The 17,354-nt window shown below is 40.5% G+C and overlaps 1 long non-coding RNA gene across 1 annotated transcript in view; it reads left to right on the plus strand.

The window, feature by feature from the left end:
- Positions 1 to 17,354, plus strand: part of LOC135983432 (uncharacterized) — a 303,737-nt gene that overhangs the window by 87,843 nt on the left and 198,540 nt on the right. The window contains exon 2 of the long non-coding RNA XR_010601065.1: positions 6,210 to 6,278. This is a non-coding gene — a long non-coding RNA (uncharacterized LOC135983432). The remainder of the gene's footprint in view (positions 1 to 6,209; positions 6,279 to 17,354) is intronic.

Below are 17,354 nucleotides of genomic sequence, written 5' to 3' on the forward strand. Positions count from 1 at the left end.
ATTTGAAGTAATCTAATTTCCTCAGTATTGTAGAGTTTTGTTTAATCTGATTTTAGACTAGTATATAGACACTGTAAACTGATTTGAGAATAGTAGGCTGCAGTCACTTGATGTTTTTCTTTGGCTTAAATGCTGCAATTCTTTGGCACAACCACCATTTATAAAATAGATCTAGATATCCACAGAGAAACAGTCTCTCCTTACGCTTCACACATAGATAGAAAAGGTTTTGAGCAGAGGACCGAACCTTGTTCCAGCACAGTATAATCAAAACTTTTGAAAGTAAAGATTCACTTGCTGCCAGACCCACTGTTTTAAGCATCACAGGTCCTCGGACAAAATCTCTTAAGCACATTCAACCATATTCTAGTTGCATAGGAGTTTTGGACGCAGCCAGAAAAATACTAATCCTGATCACTGTGTGAATACATTACCTTTCTAGCAGGTATTTTATCAGATGTTTTGAAATCAATCCTGGAATTGGTTGCCAAAAAATTTCTTTCATCTGTATGAGGATTTGTACAGTACTTTTATACATGGAGCCCACATCTGACTTCACATGAGTAAGAGGAATTTGTAATTTCTTGGATCCATAAACATTTTACTAAAACTATGTGCACTGATCTCTGTTGATCTATTACAACTTAGCTGGAAAATTGGAAGTACAGCTTTGGTAAGAAAAAGATATATTCAACTTTGCAGCATAACTCTACAGGAGAAAATTTTATTAAAAATAGCACTCACTTATAATACAAGATTGTGTTTTAATTCCAAGACTTTTGTTTCAAAATACAAAACAGTGCATGCTGAGGTCAAATTCAAAGTAATGATAAAGTAACTCACTAAGCAATTTCTAAAAGGTGAAATTCAATGATATTGCTGTTGTCAGGCCAGGTGTTAAAATATTATTGGGTGTTAAATTAATTCTCACCCTGTTAACACTTGTCTGAATTGTAACAGCTGCTAAACATTGTTCCAGAAGAGCAAACTATGGCTATACAGAAAACAGATGCCTAATCAATAGGACCAATAGAACTATATGAAAAAATGAAGAAAGCACTGTAGGGCAAGTGAGTCCCTGTGGAGTGTCTCAACTTAATGAAAACATTGTTTTCATATATCCACATACAGTACAATGACTGAAGAAGCAAAACAAATAGTCTTTCTTCTTTTATTTCTGGTTTAATACATTTGTCTGGAAGTCCAAACAACTTTATTATTAGAGACAGCACATCTAACCATGGGATGCTGTCCCAGGAAGAAGGACTGGTAAACAGAGACGAGGTCCACCTATCGAGGAAGGGGAAGAGCATATTTGGCTATAGATTGGCTAACCTAATGAGGAGGGCTTTAAACTAGGTTCCATGGGAGCAGGTGACCAAAGCCCACAGGTAAGTCAAAAACATGGAGACCTGGGAGAAGGGTCGGAATCTGAGGGGAGCATGCCAGAAATAAGGGAGAGACAAGATAGAAAGGAGTGGGGGAATCAAATCAGTATCTTAGATGTCTGTATACTAATGCGAGAAATATGTGGAATAAACAGGAAGAATGCGAAATGCTAGTATATAAACACAACTATGACATAGCTGGCATCACGGAGATTTGGTGAGATAATACACATGACTGGAATACTGGTATAGAAAGGTACAGCTTGCTCAGGAAAGACAGGCAGGGAAAAAGGGAAGGAGGTGTTGCCTTATGTATTAAAATATATACACTTGGACTGAGGTTGAGATAGATGTAAGAGACAGACTTGTTGAAAGTCTCTGGGTAAGGATAAAAGGGGTGAAAAACAAGGGTGATGTCATGGCAGGGGTCTACTACAGACCACCAAACCAGGAAGAAGAGGTGGATAAAGTTTTTTTTTTAAACAACTAACAAAATCATCCAAAGCACAGGACTTGTTGGTGATGGGGGACTGCAACTACCCAGACATCTGTTGAGAAAATAACACAGCAGGGCACAGATTATTCAACAAGTTCTTGGAATGTATTGGAGACAATTTTTTATTTCAAAAGGTGGAGAAAGCTACTAGGGTGGAGGCTGTTCTAGATTAAATTTTGACAAATAGGGAAGAACTTGTTGAGAATTTGAAAGTGGAAGGCAACTTGGGTGAAAGAGATCATAAAATGGTAAAGTTTACAATTCTAAGGAATGGTAGGAGGGAGAACAGCACAATAAAGACTATGGATTTCAGGAAGGCAGACTTTAGCAAACCAGGGAATTGGTAGGTAAAAATCCCATGGGAAGCAAGACTAAGGGGAAAAACAATTGAAGACAGTTGGCAATTTTTCAAAGAGACATTATTAAGGGCACAAGAGCAAACTATCCCACTGCATAGGAAAGACAGGAAGTATGGCAAGAGACCACCCTGGCTTAACCAGGAGATCTTCAATGATCTAAAACTCAAAAAAGAGTCATACAAAAAGTGGAAACTTGATCAAATTACAAAGGATGAATATAAACAAATAACACAAGTATGTAGGGCCAAAATAGAAAAGCCAAGGCACAAAATGAGATCAAACTAGCTAGGGACATAAAAGGAAACAAGAAAACATTCTACAAATACATTAGAAGCAAGCGGAAGTCCAAGGACAGAGTAGGCCCATTACTCAATGAGGGGGGCAAGACAATAACAGAAAATGGTGAAATGGCAGAGATGCTTAATGGCTTCTTTGTTTCGGTTTTCACCAAGAAGGTTGGTGGTGATTGGACATCTAAAATACTGAATGCCAGTGAAAATGAGGTAGGATCAGGGTCTAAAATAGGGAAGAACAAGTCAAAAATTACTTAGACAATTTAGATGTCTTCAAATCACCAGGCCCTGATGAAATGTATCCTAGAATACTCAAGGAGATGACTGAGGAGATATTTGAGCCATTAGCAATTATCTTTGAAAAGTCATGGAAGACGGGAGACATTCCAGAAGACTTGAAAAGGGCAAATATAGTGCTCATCTATAAAAAGGGAAATAAGGACAACCCAGGGAATTACAGACCAGTCAGCTTGACTTCTGTACCTGGAAAGATAATGGAGCAAATAATTAAGCAATCAATTTGCAAACACCTAGAAAATAATAAGGTGATAAATAACAGTCAGCATGGATAAATAACAGTCAGCATGGAAGAACAAATCATGTCAAACCAACCTGATAGCTTTCTTTGACGGGGTAACAAGCCTTGTGGATGGGGGGAAGCGGTAGTTATGGTATATCTTGACTTTAGTAAGGCTTTTGATACTGTCTCGCATGACCTTCTCATAAACAAATTAGGGAAATACAACCTAGATGGAGCTACTGTAAGGTGGGTTCATAACTGGTTGGAAAATCATTCCCAGAGAGTAGTTATCATTGATTCACAGTCATGCTGGAAGTCCATAATGAGTAGGGTCCTACAGGTATCAGTTCTGGGGCTGGTTCTGTTCAATATCCTCATCAATGATTTGGATAATGGCATACAGATTACACTTACAAAGTTTACGGACAATACTAAGCTGGGAGGGATTGCAAGTGCTTTGGAAGATAGGATTAAAATTCAAAATGATCTGGACAAACTGGAGAAATGGTCTGAAGTAAATAGGATGAAATTCAATAAGGACAAATGCAAAGTACTCCACTTAGGAAGGAACAATTAGTTGCACACATACAAAATGGGAAATGACTGCCTAGGAAGGAGTACTGTGGAAAAGGATCTGGGGGTCACAGTGGATTACAAGGTAAATATGAGTCAACAGTGTAACACTGTTGCAAAAAAAAGCAAACATTCTGGGACGTATTAGCAGGAGTATTGTAAGCAAGACATGAGAAGTAATTCTTCTGCTCCACTCCACATTGATTAGGCTTCAACTGGAGTATTGTGTCCAGTTCTGGGTGCCACATTTCAGGAAAGATGTGGAGAAACTGGAGAAAGTCGAGAGAAGAGCAACAAAAATGATCAAAAGTTTAGAAAACATGACCTATAAGGGAAGATTGAAAAAATTGGGTTTGTTTAGTCTGGAGAAGAGAAGACTGAGAGGGGACTTGATAACAGTTTTCAAGTACATAAAAGGTTGTTACAAGGAGGAGGAAGAAAAAATATTCTTCTTAACCTCTGAGGATAGGACAAGAAGCAATGGGCTTAAATTGCAGCAAGGGAAGTTTAGGTTGGACATTAGGAAAAACTTTCTAACTGTCAGAATGGTTAAGCACTGGAATAAATTGCCTAGGGAGGTGGTGGAATCTCCATCATTGGGGATTTTTAAAAGCAGGCTGGACAAACACCTGTCAGGGATGGTCTAGATAATACTTAGTCCTGCCTTGAATGCAGGGGACTGGACTAGATGACCTCTCGAGGTCCCTTCCACTTCTATGATTCTATGATGTCAGGTTAGAGGTAATGAAGTCTCCAAAATCCTCTTAAAAAGGAAACAATTTCCTGAGAAACAATTCCAGGACTTGGGAGAGTGCAATCTAGTTGTTTGAATATGGGACTGGGAACTAAATATCCTGAGTTGCATTTCCAGCTTTGATACTGATTTGCTGTCTGGCTTTGTGCAAAATCACTTAACCTCTTTGTACCTCAGTTTTCCCTAACAGGAAATAGTGCTATCTCCATTTTACTAACTCACCGCAGAGGGTGGGGGGAGAAAGGGGGAAAGGAGGGGATGTTATGAAGTCTGTCAAGTTTATGTATAGTGCTTTGAATGTAAAAAGTGATGATGAAGATTATATCTAGGAACAAATGTCACGTATAAAGGGGTGACATCTTCACTTCTACTCCAGCCCCCTTGTGCCAGGTAAAAAGATCAGAACAGTGCAAAGGAGACCTAAAAGCCCTGGTAGCATCCAGGGATGATTCCCCCACTGCAAGCATTATGGCAATCTGTCCTGGGTAAATCTGGTGAAGGAGCTGTGCCAGGAGTGGGGCTTGTGGCCAGGCTCCAGCACATAGTGCTGCAGCCAGAGTAGACTGGGGAGGCTGCCGTAACTCTGATGCTAAAAGTTATGTTGGAGGTCTTTCCAGCCCCCAGAAGAGCCTAGGATTGGGAGGACACAAAGATGACTTAAAGGCACAGCACAGAATCTTACTCTGTAAACCTACAATTTCCTTTCCCAATTACCCATATATGTTTTATTGCTTCCTTTTCGCTCTACTCTTTCATGCCTTCAACTTTAAAATAGTTCACTCAAAAAGATTTATTTTGTGTTCAGAACCTTCCCCACTTGTGTTTATGACCCAAGGCATCAAAGAGATTTAGTCCTGAAACTGTTCTATTGATGGTGGGGGAGGCAATACAACATCTTGACTTGCTAAAAGATGAGAAGTAAGCCTGGGACTACTTCTCATTGGGGTAAGAGATAAACTGATCTGAGCTGATTTGGAGGTGGTGGTAATTAATTAGGTTTTGCAGGTGCAAATGCAATATGGCCCAAGTTAGTTGGTTGTGAACCTTCATCTTCTATATTATAAATTTACAATACAGTCAAAGGTAGCATTGTCAAGAGCTGGCTATCCAGGCTGTCTACAAAGTTGGGTGCCAAGACCTCTTAAATTCTGATTCATCTTTGCTCATGGCTCAGGAATCACAACACTTTCTTCTCTAACTACCCCCAGCTGTAAAATGGGAATATTAATTACCTTAAAGTACATGCTATACATAGTGGTGTAAGGGATTAGTTCACTGACTCTCCGTCTATGCATTCAAGATGATGAATGAAATAACTCAGTCCTGGTTTCCCATGGTCAGATTGAAATGCATTGGGGAAGATCTATCAGTCTCTCCACTTGCAGAAGCTCTAAGAGCCTCATCCAGTATTTTTAAAAAGAGAAATCTAATCAACTTGGTTTCTAGTCAGAGTGGACTTGGTTTGCAGGAGTCTCAAGTAAAACTTGGGTTGTTGCAACCTGCATGAAGTTCATGCCTCCAGGCATAAGTCTGAAGCGCAAAGAAAAATCATCAAAACTCCTAGCAAAAAACTCTTCCACATTCACCCATTTTCCCCTGGATATGGGTTGACACTACATTAGATGGCTGAATTTCAGATGATTTCCACTCCATACCATGAATCCCTTTCTAATATAACTGATGTTTATATGATTTACTTTTCAGCATTTTCTATTAATACATGACTTCATCCTGACTTCAGGGGGATAAGCGCTGAGTACTATTCAGGATCAGATCAAAGATTTATAATCTAATTATTTTCCTTTTCCTATTCTTTCTTACCACAGGCAAACAGACATCAGTTCTGGTTTTGTAGGATGTTCTAATACTTTCAGTGGCCTTAAATATCAGCATGGGTGAGTTACTACAATTTGCATTTTTATGGTTTTCTATATCATATTATGTATAATGTCACTTTTTATTTACCTGTGCTCCATTTTGATTATAGCCATAAAATAGTCTTCTTAAATGTCAATAACAGTTCATACCCCCCAAAGAGTAGAATATGAAGGGCAAAACACATAAAATAACTTGACTCCATTTAAAGCCTCTCGTGCTTAGAAAAAGAATCAGGGATACATAGAGGAACTGCCCCATTATGGCTAGGTGGTCTTGGGGACACAATACTGTATTGAATTACTTCACTTCTGCATTTGCCTTTGAGCTTTAGCCTTTCACATAACTGAATCTTTATTGGGGTCTCACCACTCCTTCATGCAAGGAGGGGCAGAGGATCAGCAGCCTCTATGGGTATGTCAACACTGCAACATAAGCCCAGGGTTAGTAGAAATCAAGTTAGCAGACTCTGGGTTTGTTAATCTAGGGCTTGAGGGTATATTTGTTTGTAATCCCAGTTTAGGAATTGTTGACCCCTGGGTCCCAACTTAGGGCTCCAGTGTTTGGACTGCATTATGAGGGCCCAAGTCCAACCCCCACTCCCCAGATTTCCTAGCACCCTCCCAAAATATAGCCACTCTAGCCCTTTGGTTGTGATGCAGTATGGAAAAATCTGAGTGTCCAAACTTGACTGTCCAGAGGACAAATCATCAGTCCGCAGGATTGTAGAATACTTTTTGCAGACTCCCAGGGCACAAGTCCAGTTGGGCTGCATATACACTGCAATGCAATAGGGCTCAAACCCAGGGTCCTGGCTTGACTCAGGCTCTGACCCTCCACCCCCATGAGGTCCTGAGACTCTGGGTCTAAGCTCTGGGTTACCACGATTTGTGTGTAGATGGAAGGGGGGTTAGGTTTGAGTCTGAGTTTGAATGCTGAGTGTACATTGGAATGTAAACATACCCTGAGGCACAATCTAGGACCCCAGAGAGGATGCCCAATGTGGGTGGGATTCTCACAGGGTAAGGGTAAATAGGTGGCTACATATTGGTGAAGCTGAGAGGGATGCATATTTTTTCCCTCCTCCCGGCTTGGAGATTACCAGGAAAAGTTATCAGCCTGGGACTATTACCATCTGTGCAGACCCGCTCTGCAGTGGGGATCTCTCTAAGAGGGAAATTCTGCAGGCAGCAATGGCAACACACTAACCCTGATATTGCAGGATTGCACTGGGTTGACGTACAGGGAAGAAATTGGGGTTCCAGAGCTATCATGGGGGTACAAGGTCTCCACAGAAAGGCCACAGTCTCCAACAGTTCCTGAGGATCTGTGTTTTGTGGGGGGTGGATCAGTGGCTGATTTTGGAGGGGTAAGGTAAGTAAACTGTGTATTCCTTCCCAGTTACCTTCTGCTATCTGGGGTTAAAGCAATCTGGTTTTCAAAGTATAGTATACTGTGTTGAAACGTCCCCTTCACAGGTGGATCGCTGCCTAGTCACGTGGGAGTGGGGAATGTTATCTCCTTGCAATTTCTCCTCTCCCTTGCAGCTAACAAAAGCTCCTCAGAGGAGGTTTTGTGAAGAAGGACATCCACAGAATTTTGAGGCAGGATTGGGTTGAGCAAGGGATTGGGCCCTCTTTATTGCACTGTCCTCTGACAACCCCTAGATTTCTATTTGGAAACCACATAAGGAATTAACACAGGTCAGAGATGTATTAATTCCCTATGGGCTCCTGTCACTCTTATATCCTTGGAGCAGGGTTGCTACCTCTAAGGTACAAAAAATCATCTGGGATGATGCTAGGCCCATAAAACTGGACCACTGGCAATGTGTACTGAGCACCCTTACATATTTCCCTCTCTCTAAAAAGGTCCTGAGAAAAGCTGGACTGGTGACAACTTTACCTTTGAGGTCTCCCATGTCCCCCTAAATCAGGGGTTCTCAAACTGGGGGTTGGGAACCCTCAGGGGGTTGTGAAGTGGTTACATGGGGGTTGCAAGTTGTCAGCTCCTAGCCTGGCCATGCATGAGGCTGTGAGCCCTGAGCCCCTCCAGCCCAGTACTTTATATTTAACAGTGTTAAATACTAAAAAATGTGTTTTTAATGTATGGGGGCAGCGGGTCACACTCAGAGACTTGCTGTGTGAAAGGGATCACCAATACAGAAAGTTTGAGAATCACTGCTCTAAATCATTTTCACTGAGGAAAATGATATTTTTTCTCACTGTAGGTCCCTGTGTGCCTGACCTCTAGAACTAGCCTGTAAGCCAAAGAAAGCTTGTAGCCCATCTGAATACTTCTCGAGGTGAAGTTCATGCAGCCAGGAAAAAAAAACCCCTCACTTTGGCATTAGTACACTAGGACACTTTCCCAAGAGCAGATTCAACTTAGAGAATTTTTCACTTGACCACAGCTCTTTCCCAAGAGCTTGATCTCCATATATGGTTATCAGGCTGCACAATCATCACATCAGATTTTGACCTCATTTACATCAGTGTAAATTGATAAATTCATTGTCTTCAATAAGAATATACCAGATCTAACAGTAAAATTGAGACTCAGATCTAGCCATTGACTGCCCCTAAGAAGAGGGCAGCTACAGAATATTGACTGATGATATATGTCTGCAAGTGAAAGAAGGAGCTATTATGAGTGTGGATCAAGAAAACCCTTAGAGTTAGGGAAAGCTGGAAATCAATAGCTTAATTAAGACTCACTTAGGCCCTGAATCTAAAGTTCATTAAAAACTTTTGTATTTTAGCATTTAACTGCATTTTATACCTGCTATAATATTGTATGAATGGAAAAGCTGAAAAATATACTAGTTTCAGGCTACAGCCAACTGACTGAAGCAGAAACAAAGTCAGGTGCATCATAGCAACATTGTTCAGGAGATGATAGAAGACATTTTCAGGGGGCTGATAGCACAGCTATACAAATTTGCTCAACATTGTAACTAGGCACATATGGCCAGATCTCTAAAGTGTGGAGGATTACTACAAATTGGGAAGTTTTCTATGGAAACACATAAATGAAATAAGACACAAGCTGCAAGCCAGCAACAAGCTATCTTTACAGTGCTCATAAATAGCTGTTGCCATACCATAACTTTTAAGATATATTGTTAAGGTGGACTAGCCATTGAGTGGAAACCTACACAAAATACCAACACTTGCATTTGTTTACACAATTAACGGATTATCACATGCAAATACAGGTGCACATAAGAATGCAAGTCTGTTACAGAAAACTAGTTGGCCTACACTCTTAGAAAGTTAGAGCATAAGATTTCCAAAGACATTTTTACACAGCAGTTTAGTGCTACACAATTAACATATTCACAAGCCATGGGACAAATTAAAAAGCTCATACTGATGAGCAGTTACTCAGTGTAGTCTGTAGTAGGCTAAATCTTGCTAGGCCCCCATGGAGAGAAGATGGGCTCTGCTCCTGTTCCATGGTCCAGGCCACATCCTTCCAGCTGTGCTGGTCAGAGCATCTGCCCTCTTATGGGGTTGGAGGAGCAAGTGGAGGGAGGAGGAAATAGGAGCCAAAGCAGTCTATAGGGTCAACATGCTTCCACAGCTCACAAAGAGCAGAGTCTCAGGCCTGCAGGAAACTGGACAGGGAAGTTACGGGGAGGGAAGAGAAGAGAAAGTACCATCCCTTCTCCTTTCTGAGAGTGCCTGGACAGCCAAAATTCTCAAGCTATTTTTCTGGTCCACAACCCATTCTTCCCTTGGCCAGAGACCTTTGACTTGCAGTTCTGCTTCTTTAGAGTGCCACCCTGTGCTTAATAAGGATACTTCCTTTTAAGGACTCACCCACTTCCAGCTTTGACAAGCTTCACAGGGGTTGATTGTGCCCAGAGGAGCTCTTTTAACCCTTTCGTGACTGGGTGGGGATTTGTCCCACCACATAATCAATTGCCTTCAGTAGGACAACAACTGAGTAAAGATTCCCCAGTGAGTCACTAAATTATTTTAATTGGCTCCTGAAAACAATGGAAAAATACTTTAAGTACAGTATTTTAAATTATGAGACTGTAATGCTGTAGAACAAAAATATGAGCAACCTCTTTACAATTTTCTATATATAAAAATGCATTGCATATAATGACAGCCCTCTCTACATTTTGATCCATACTAATAGAATGACAAGGTAGCAAAAATGTGTAGCCTGCAGTTGGAAAATAAAGGAACAAATAATTCTTTGCTACAGTACAATAATAATAGACTCCAGGAGGGAAGTCTAAAAATAGTATGCTGAAGCTGTCCTTGATTTACTAAGACAAGGCAGTTGTGAACTGTATTTGAAATGTAGCTATTGATTGCATTGTGGAATTCGAGAAGGCAGAAGAGGCCAATTTGCATGGAAACAAATTAAACAATGTGTGTTGACTACAGGATGCATATCACCTTATCATAGATAATCCAGATTTGGGGAACTTTAGAGTATAAATCAGCTATCCAGCTAGATCAGATAACATCTGATAAATATTAGAGGATTCCAGGTTGCTTTGATATGTTGGTATAAATTAATGTGTGGATCACAAATAATTTACTCAGATGTGAGTTTATGTAGGATGGTCTGGAGTTTGCATTCAACTAAAATTAGACCTATGAACTACTGACAAAGATGCACACACCACTGTCCGTTTTGCTTTTCAGATACCAACAATCAGAACAGTGGGAAACAAAAATGTAGGGAAATTCCTAGTCTCACTGAACCATAAGAGAGCTACATAAAATGGAATTATCAGTGACTAAACTGAACCAGAAACACTTAGTATTTGTTCTACAATTGGGGATAGACAGTGATGCATGGAAAGGAGTTTTCTCCAATGTTTCTGGTATTATTAAGGACCTGATACTACAATAATTCTATTGTTAAGCACTTGACTTCATTTGGACTTTCAGTCTCTAAGTATATTTAATAATTTTAGAAAGATCTCATGGCCAGAAATTAAACTGTATTGACAGTGGGTGAGATTCTGTATTAAGCCTCTAAGGGTATGTCTACACTGGAATAAGAGACCCGCGGCATGGCTGCGGCTGGCCCAGGTCAGATGACTTAGGCTAGAGGGGCTCTGGTTGGAGCCCAGACTCTGGGATTCTTCCCCCTTGTATGGTCTAACAACCCAATGTCTACATAGCCCTGTAGCCTGAGCCCCATGAGCCAGGCCAGACACGGGTGTTTAATTGCTGTGTATACGTACCCTAAGGAGATGTTTATACTTCAAGCTCGGGTTGTAATTCCCAGTTTAAGGAGACATACCAACACTAGCTCTGATAGAAGCATTGTGCTACTGTGGCAGCACAAATGGTGGGAGGCTGCACCAAGTACATGCCTGGGGTCCTGGATGGGTATGTAGTTGGGGCAGCTAGCCCTGAGTTTCGCTCACGGTGCCATGACTATGCTCTGCTTTGGTGCACTAGCTCAATCAGAGCTAGCATGAGTATGTCTCCTTGGACTGGGAATCACACCACCCCAGCTCGAAGTGCAGACATACACTAAGAAGCACAACACAGAACTCACATTCCAGCAGCAGACACCTGTCGTTTAAGACACCTTCCACCCTCCAGATCCTCAGCTGTTCCAGGGTGCTGCCTTCTGGGTTGCAACACTGCCTAGATTCTCCACAGCATTGCATGCTGGGGTCCCTGCCCCTATCATCATCAGCCCACTCACAGGGCAGCTCCTTCACTGGAGCATATGAGGGAATCTTTGGGAGGCAGCTTTATGCCTGTCTTCCACAGTGGCTGCTACAGGGGATTCCTCCCATGCTTGGCAATGGAGCTACTAAAGGCCACTTTACACCACTTCAGCTTTTTTCATGCAGCATAAAGGGGCTAGAATGGAGATGAGGTTCTTTCTAATTGACAAGGCTGTAAAAGTACTTTTATTATATTTTTCTCTATGTTAAACCATCTAACAGTATTTATCCCCTTCTGGAAATAATTTGAAGCCATTGTGGAGAGTTAGTTACTGATGGAATAAAAAGACGTGGATAATGATGTTGAGAGTACACTTACAAAAATTTGCAGATAACACAAGATGGGATGGGTTGCAAGCACTTTGGAGGACAGGATCAGAATTCAAAAAGGCCTTGACAAATTGGACTGAAATCAACAAGTTGAAATTCAATAAAGACAAGTGAAAAAAACTACACTTAAGAAGAAAAAAACAGGGAATGACTGGCTAGGGAGTAGAATCATAGAATATCAGGGCTGGAAAGGACCTCATCTATTCCAACCCCCTGCTCAAAGCAGGGCCAATCCCCGACTAAATCCCCAAATTGCCCCCTCAAGGATTGAACTCATAACCCTGGGTTTAGCAGGCCAATGCTCAAACCATCCTTCTCCCCTCCTAAAACTGGTGACAAGGATCCATAGTTATGGTGGATCACAAAATGAATGAGTCAACAATATGATGCAGTTGTGAAAAAAGCCAATATTCTGGGGTGCATTAACAGGAATGTCTTATGTAAGACACAGGAGGTAACTGTCCTGCTCTATTTGGCACTGGTGAGGCCTCAGCTGGAGTACTGTGTCCAGTTCTGGACATCACACTTGAGGAAAGATGTGGACGAATTGGAGAGAGTCTAGAGGAGAGTAACAAAAAGGAGAAAAGGTGTAGAAAACCTGACCTATTAGGAAAGATTAAAAAACTGGGCATGTTTAGTCTTGAGAAAAGAAGATGGGGGTGGGGGGCATGATAAAAGTCTTCAAATATGTTAAGGGCTATTATAAAGATCAATTGTTCTCCATGTCCACTGAAGGTAGGACAAAAAGGAACCAGCTTTATCTCAAGCAAGGGAGATTTAGGTTAGATATTAGAAAAAAGTTTCTAACTATAAGGATAGTTAAGCTTGGAATAGGCTTTCAACAGAGGTTTTGGAATCCCCATAATTGGATGTCTTTAAGAACAGGTTTACCAAATACCTGTCAAGAATAGTCTAGGTATATTTGGTCCTGTCTCAGCACTGGGGGCTGGAACATATGACCTTTTGAGGTCCCTCTCAATCCTACATTTTTATGATATTAACATTTTGAACATAAAAAAGAACAAAATATTGTAATCTAAGAACATGCTTAGTTTATCATGCTATAAACTTGACTTAAAATCACAGAAGGTCATAGAGCAGCCGTCCCAATCACAAGCGTTCAAAAATCATGAATCAACCACTCCCCCTGCTTCAAAAATAATGAGATTTTCTTAAGAATCATGAGATTAAAACAATAAATAATTTGTTTTTTTTAATTTGATTTTAGGTTTATTTCTTTACGGCTCACTGTTCAGTTTTGCTTCACAACTATGGTGACCAGATGTCCCGATTTTATAGGGACAGTCCCGATAGTTGGGAATTTTTCTTATATAGGTGCCTATTAACCTATATATTGCCCCCAACCCCCATCCTGATTTTTCACACTTTCTATGTGGTCAAACTATTTACAACCATGAGGAAAAGAAACTTCCATTTAAAAAAATAATCTGAGATTCTCATAATTATTTGACTACAGAAGTCAGAAGAAAAACACCAAACATAGAATTCATGTTAAAATAACACTGGTCTACAATTTTGGAAAAGTCGTCCGCTTCAGAGATAAAATGTGCTATTTATTATGTATTTTGATGTGCTGAATTCAAATATGACAATTAAAACAACTGATTGGCTACTGTTTCTAAGATATTTAAGTTTTTACATTTTATGTCTATGTATATTGTGTAGATAGTAGAGTTTCAATAATAAATTGTAAACCTAGGTCTTTTCATATGTTTATGGTTGCTTTACATGATAATATTTCACCTGTCCTGTTTATGTAACACTTTAAAAATCAGCAAAAGGGTTATATAAATAAAATTTATTATGAAACAAAAGGCAAACAACTATTATGTACATAGTTTACTTCTATTCAGTGTCTACTCAGCGCTTCTTGGCTTGTCTCTTGTATTCATTAAATGGAGCATCTCTTGTCACTGTAGAGCAATAGTCTGCAAGCATTGATGGGCTCCATTTGCCCTGATAGCGTTTCTCCATTGTTGCAATGTCCTGGTGAAATCGCTCGCCGTGCTCGTCGCTCACTGCTCCGCAGTTTGGTGGAAAAAAATCTAGATGAGAGTGCAAAAAATGTATCTTTAGTGACATGTTGCAGCCAAGGCTTTTGTATGCCTTGAGGAGGTTTTCCACCAACAACCTGTAGTTGTCTGCCTTGTTGTTTCCGAGAAAATTTATTGCCACTAACTGGAAGGCTTTTCATGCAGTCTTTTCCTTGCCACGCAGTGCATGGTCAAATGCATCATCTCGAAGAAGTTCACGAATCTGAGGACCAATAAAGACACCTTCCTTTATCTTAGCTTCACTTAACCTTGGAAATTTTCCACGGAGGTACTTGAAAGCTGCTTGTGTTTTGTCAATGGCCTTGACAAAGTTCTTCATCAGACCCAGCTTGATGTGTAAGGGTGGTAACAAAATCTTCCTTGATTCAACAAGTAGTGGATGCTGAACACTTTTCCTCCCAGGCTCCAATGACTGTCGGAGTGGCCAATCTTTCTTGATGTAGTGGGAATCTCTTGCACGACTATCCCATTCGCAGAGAAAACAGCAGTACTTTGTGTATCCAGTCTGCAGACCAAGCAAGAGAGCAACAACCTTCAAATCGCCACAAAGCTGCCACTGATGTTGGTCATAGTTTATGCACCTCAAAAGTTGTTTCATGTTGTTGTAGGTTTCCTTCATATGGACTGCATGACCAACTGGAATTGATGGCAAAACATTGCCATTATGCAGTAAAACAGCTTTAAGACTCGTCTTCGATGAATCAACGAACAGTCTCCACTCATCTGGATTGTGAACGATGTTGAGGGCTGCCATCACACCATCGATGTTGTTGCAGGCTACAAGATCACCTTCCATGAAGAAGAATGGGACAAGATCCTTTTGACGGTCACGGAACATGGAAACCCTAACGTCACCTGCCAGGAGATTCCACTGCTGTAGTCTGGAGCCCAACAGCTCTGCCTTACTCTTGGGTAGTTCCAAATCCCTGACAAGGTCATTCAGTTCACCTTGTGTTATGAGGTGTGGTTCAGAGGAGGAGGATGGGAGAAAATGTGGGTCCTGTGACATTGATGGTTCAGGACCAGAAGTTTCATCCTCTTCCTCGTCTGACTCAAGTGAGAATGATTCTGGTGCATCAGGACCCGGCAGTCCTTCTCCGTGGGGTACTGGTCATATAGCTGATGGAATGTTTGGATAATGCACAGTCCACTTTTTCTTCTTTGACACACCTTTCCCAACTGGAGGCACCATGCAGAAGTAACAATTGCTGGTATGATCTGTTGGCTCTTTTCAAATCATTGGCACTGCAAAAGGCATAGATTTCCTTTTCCTGTTCAACCACTGGCGAAGATTTGTTGCACAAGTGTTGCAGCATATGTGTGGGGCCCACCTCTTGTCCTGATCTCCAATTTTGCAGCCAAAATAAAGGTGATAGGCTTTTTTAACCATAGTGGTTATACTGCGCTTTTGTGATGCAAAAGTCACTTCACCACAAACATAGCAGAAGTTATCTGCACTGTTCACACAAGTACGAGGCATCTCTGCTCACTTTGGCTAAACAGAAATGTGTCTCTTTGCAAAATCAAACACTGACAAATAAGAGAGCACGACACTGTATGATTTCTAGAGCTGATATAGGGCAATTTGTTCAGCAGAGTGATATAAGCTTCGTTATGATTGCATCATCCATGACTTCTAGGAATAACATGATGCAATTCATATCATGTATGACGCAATACCAGCTTCAGATTGCATCATTCATTGTTTTGCGTAAAAAGCAAGTACTGTCCAAACCCAGTCATAGATTTATTCATCGATCCAGTCAAAGATGTATTTTAGTCATTTCTGGTTTAAATTGAGATCCCTTCCCTTTATAACTCACTTATCCTCCGCCATTCCCAAGTCAAGGGTCGTATATACTGACCCAATAGCATATCTTGATAACTAGAGCCAATCAACAATTTTAAGCATCATTTTCGTTCTCAGTGACCCAGAATTAGTAAAGTTTGACTACATTTATTTCAGAAGCATTTTGGCTGTAGAGCAGTGTAATGAGAGCTGCAACAGTAAAAAAGGGACATACAATGTAAGACCCTGGTCTGAAAAAGACTTCCACATGTGTTTCTAATTGGGACTACCTACACAGTGTAAAATGAAGAATATAGATTCATAGATTCCAGTGTGAGAAGGCGATTCCCAATTATCAATCACATTTTTCTGATTAAATTCTTCCTCCCAGCTGATTTGTTTCATAATTGTTTTCATGGGAGTCTTTGAAAGATCAGGGTCTAAGTGTGCATCTGGGTCACAGTGTATATATTTGGTTTTTTTTCTGTTTACTTTCTTACAACACATGTGTACATTATATTTATTAGCCATGATTATATTAAAAAAAATAGAATTTAAAAAAGCTAGTCCTCAAAAAATATGATGTTAATCTACTCTCTAATCTATTAAAAAGACTGGATGATGTCAGTGGTAACCCAAGCTACTGTCCTGCAAGCACTTGTGCTTAACTTTACACATCTGAATAGTACCAGTGAAGTTAGGCATGTGCAGAAGTGTTTGCAGGGTTATGGCCCTAGAATAAAGGTAGATTCTACCTTGCAGCTAAAAAGAATGAGAATGAACTTTGCTCCTTTCCTTTCTCCACAGAGTATAAGTATTGCTCCTTTTCTTTCTCTCCTCATATGCACACAAAGTAGTTATGTGTGTGTGCAGTTAGATCAATCTGCATCTGGTACATTTAGCTGCACTCTGTGCCAGGATTCTGGCAAAGGGCCTTGGGAAACTTTTCCCTTTTTATACAAAGTGTTATCTGATGTGAGATCGTAAAATGTGCTTTTTGTGATCATTAGTGGGAATAAAACTGAACCATTTGAAGGTCCATGGGAAATTAACATAAAATGGACACGAACCCAGTTAATATGAATAAAATGCATGGAAATAGATTTGGGTTTTTTTTCTACTACTGAGAAGCCTAGAATTGCATGAAGAACTGATCTCATTGATTTCAACAAGACAACTCACAGTA

Source organism: Chrysemys picta, chromosome 4 (genome assembly GCF_011386835.1).
Source record: "Chrysemys picta bellii isolate R12L10 chromosome 4, ASM1138683v2, whole genome shotgun sequence".
Lineage (NCBI taxonomy): Eukaryota > Metazoa > Chordata > Testudines > Emydidae > Chrysemys > Chrysemys picta.